Source organism: Elephantulus edwardii, unplaced genomic scaffold, assembly GCF_000299155.1.
Source record: "Elephantulus edwardii isolate Elephantulus edwardi_28Jun2011 unplaced genomic scaffold, EleEdw1.0 scaffold00108, whole genome shotgun sequence".
Classification (NCBI taxonomy): domain Eukaryota; kingdom Metazoa; phylum Chordata; class Mammalia; order Macroscelidea; family Macroscelididae; genus Elephantulus; species Elephantulus edwardii.
This window is the reverse complement of record NW_006399858.1, coordinates 2,312,741-2,316,817: the sequence shown is the minus strand read 5'-3', so window position 1 is coordinate 2,316,817 and position 4,077 is coordinate 2,312,741.

Here is a 4,077-nt window from a genome sequence, read left to right as displayed (position 1 = left end):
GTCTGTTTGTTGAAATATGTCAATTGGTATGCCATCAACTCCTGGAGCCTTGTTTTTGCCAATTCCTTCAGAGCAATTTGAACTTCCTCTTTGATCACCATAGACTCTTGCTCATATGTCATTTCATGAAATCCTTCTGTGTCAGCCAATTCCTTCTGTTACAGTGACTCTGTGTATTCCTTCCATCTTCTCTCGATACTTCCTGGATCATTTAATATTCTGTCCAAAATATCCTTAAGTATTGCCACCCATGGCTTGAATTTGTTTTTCAGCTCCTTTAGCTTAAGAAATGCTGAGCAAGTTCGGCCCTTTTGATTTTCTGACTCCAGCTCTCTGCACTTTTCATTATAGTATCTTGCTTTGTCATCCCAGGCTGTCTTTTGAAATTTTCTGTTTAGCTCTTTGATTTCTTAAACAAGACCAGAAATTGGCCATACTACTGGCAAATTGAACAAAGGAAAAGGAGAATTTGCAAATGACATAAATAAGAAATGAAATTATGTCACAACAGAATAAAATGAAACAAAAAGGGAAATAACAGAATACTTTGTAAAAGTATACTCCTACAAATTTGTAAACCTAGAGGAAAAGTTTTTGCTCATTGCTTACCTAATACTAACAGAGGTAGTATAGTTGCACTGATTCATCACAAAAGAATAAATTAAACAGGTTATAAAAATACTTTCAACCAAAAATTTCCAGTTGGTATGACTTCATCCATGAATTCACTCAAACACACAGAAGAGATGACACCAATTTTGCTTAAACAATTACAGAATATAGGAAAAAACGGAATACTCCAGAGTTAATTCTTTGAAGCCCATATAACCCTGATAATAAATCCAGGCAAATACATTCTTTTCTAAAAAAGTATGGACCAATATCCCTCATGAATATGAATGAAAAATTCTCAACAAAATAATAGCCAATCAAATCCAAAATCTTAGTTAAAAAATCATTCATCATAATCCAGTAAGATCATCCAGGTATGCAAGGATGGTTTGATATTAAAAAGTCCACCACAATAAATGTAATCCATTATATCAATAAAACACAGAAAAACCCCAACATGATTATCTTAATTAGTACAGAAAAAGCTTTTAACAGAATTCATCGCCTTTTACTAATGGCTTAGTGCTAAGGAGCTGTGGTGCCATCCCAAAAGCATGTGGTTCAAATATACCAGCTACTCTACAAAAGAAAGATTAGTAACTTTTTTCTCTGTGATTTACAGCCTCTGTAAGCTCACTGAGTGGATGGGGCAGCTGTGAGTCAGTTCGGCTTGATGATACATAACAACATCATCAATAAAATAGCAATAAAAAGAAAATACCTTAACAAAATTAAAAGCAACGATATAAAGCCTACAGTCAATATTGCTTTCAATGGAAAGAGATTGAAGACATTCCTCTTTGTGAAACAAATTCAGGCAAAGCTGTTCTTTATCATCACTCTTAATATTGTAATAGAAGTCCTAGCCAGAGCAGTAAAGCAGGAAAAGGAAAGGAAAGGTATCCAAATTAGAAAAGAGGAAGTAAAACTATATGATTCTATATATAGAAAAAATTTCAAACCCTCAGCAAAAATATTACTGCGTCTAATAGACCAATTCAACAAATTGTCAGAGTACAAGGTCACTGCAAAAATCAGTTGGATTCCTCCACAGTAACAAGAACTAAGAAGGAAAAGGAAGTGCTGGGCTGGGGGGAGGGATACCATTTACAATAGCCATCTAAAAGATTGGATATTTAGGAGTAATAATTACCAGAGATCTGAAAGACAGATACAAGATAAACACAAAATACAGTAGTAGCAAGAAACCAACAAAGATTCATATATCATGCTTATTAACTGGAAGACTTACTATTGTGATAATGATAGTATTATCAAAAGTTCTTTAGAGATTCAATGCAATCTTAATCCAGATTTTTTTCATCATTTTTCAAAGAGATGGAAGAAGTAACTTAATATGAAATAGAAAGAGATGTTGGATAATTAAAGCACTACTGAAGAAAGAAAAATAAAAGGGGGACCTTAAACTTCCTAACCTCAAAACCTACTATGCAGCCATAATTGAAACAACTTCGTACTGTTACAGTGACAGAGACATAGCTCAGTGGACTAGAACTGAGAACCCAGAAACAAATCTATGGACACTAGATCTTTGATAAAGGAAGGAAATCCACAAAGTGGGGAAAAAAGTTAGCCTTTTAAAGCCTTTCCTTCTGGTAAAATTAGTTGTCTACTTGTTGGAAATTGAAACAACTACTCACTCAAAATGGATCAAGGATCTAAGTGCAAAAGCTAGAACCGTGAAGCTCATCAAATAAAAATTTGGTCAAATTTATTTTTGTTAGGCTCCATTGAGTAGACTATGACTCATAGTGACCCCCAGAGCAAGAGATCTAAAACTTGACCTGTCCTGTTCCATCTTCTTGATCTTTGATGTACTGGAGCTTGTTGTTGCAGTCACTGCATCAATTCAACTTGTTGAAGGTCTTCTTCTATTTAGCTTAACCCTCTACCTTTCCCACCATGATTGCTTTTTCCAAGCACTGATCCCTCCTGACAACATACATGTAGAAAGTGAAATGGAGTTTCACATCCTTGCCTCTGAGGAGTATGCTGGTTGCACTTCCTTCAAGACAGATTTGCATGACAAAAGTCCATAATAAAACCTGCATAGTAAAGTGGTCTGGGGGTGAGGGGAAATTTATAACAATGAAAGAACCTTTTTTTCCATGTTGTAAGGAGGGACAGGTCCTTGGAGAGGGACATCATGCTTGGTAGGGTGGAGGGACAGCGCAGGAGGGGAAGACCCTCTATGAGGTAGATTGATTCAGTGACTGGGGTAATCAGGATGGGTGTGTCAGAAGCAGTGCGATTGGCACAGGATAGAGCAGGGTTTAGGGCTGTTGTACATAGGGTCGCTATGAGTCACAAACGACTAGAAGGCACATAACAACAACAACAACAACAATATGGTGGCCTAGTGGATAAGGGGTTGCTCTGCCAATTCAAAGGCAGGTAGTTTGAATCCACCAACTGCTTTGTAGGAGAATGAGGGATGAGAGTTAGAACTTCTGATAATCCTCTGTAGGGTCAGCTATGAATCAGTTTTGGGGTTTTGTTTTATTTTTTTAATATTAATCAGTTGTTACTCAAAATGAGTTTTTTGAGAACCAAATGGCATAAGAAAAGGAGAATTTGGCTTTTTAGGCCTTTTTTTGTTAGTGTAATTGAAGTATATTTATAATGTGTATATTTTAAAAAGTGTCTCTAATATTTCTCAAAAAATAATGCACTGAACTGTGTTGAACACTAATGCTCAAAGGCCAGATGAGTTATGAGATGACATTACATAAATCACCCTTGAAGAGAGAAAAAGATTATTTCAAAGACAGAGGAGGAAGGAGAGACCAAAGTGGATGTTAGAAGAGACTGAAAATGGCACTAGAGTGATGAGAAGCAATACATACCTAAATCAAACAGATGAATAGAAGATTTCAAAGGGCAGCTTGAAAAGACAAAATATTTTAATGGCTTGTGTAAAGCACTGAAGTTGGAAAATAATAAGGGAAAATGTCATGTGACATTTCTATCTACTAAGAGATAATATAGGGACAATCTTGAATGATGCAGGAAATATCAAATGAAGATTAAAGGAATATACCAAGACACTGTAACAAAAAAAATTGGTTGACACTGAAAAACTTCAGAAAATAACACATGAACAAAAGTCAATAGTAATGAAAAAAGAAGTTTAAGATTCACTGAAGGCACTGGAAAAAAAAAAGGCCCCAGGAATTAATGTCATACCTATTGACATGTTTCAAATAAATAACAGATCCAGCCCTGCATGTGTTTACCAGTCTATGCCAGGAAATTTGGAGGATAGCTGCTTGGCTGACTGGCTGGAAGAGATCTACATGTATTCCCATTCCCAAGAAAGGTGATCCAACAGAAGACTTTCCCATCGCGATATGCTTTTTGATTTCCTGACTGCTGGTACCAAGAGTGTTGACTGTGGAGCCGAGCAAACTGAAGCTGTGAACAATCTCAATCTCTTCGCCATCC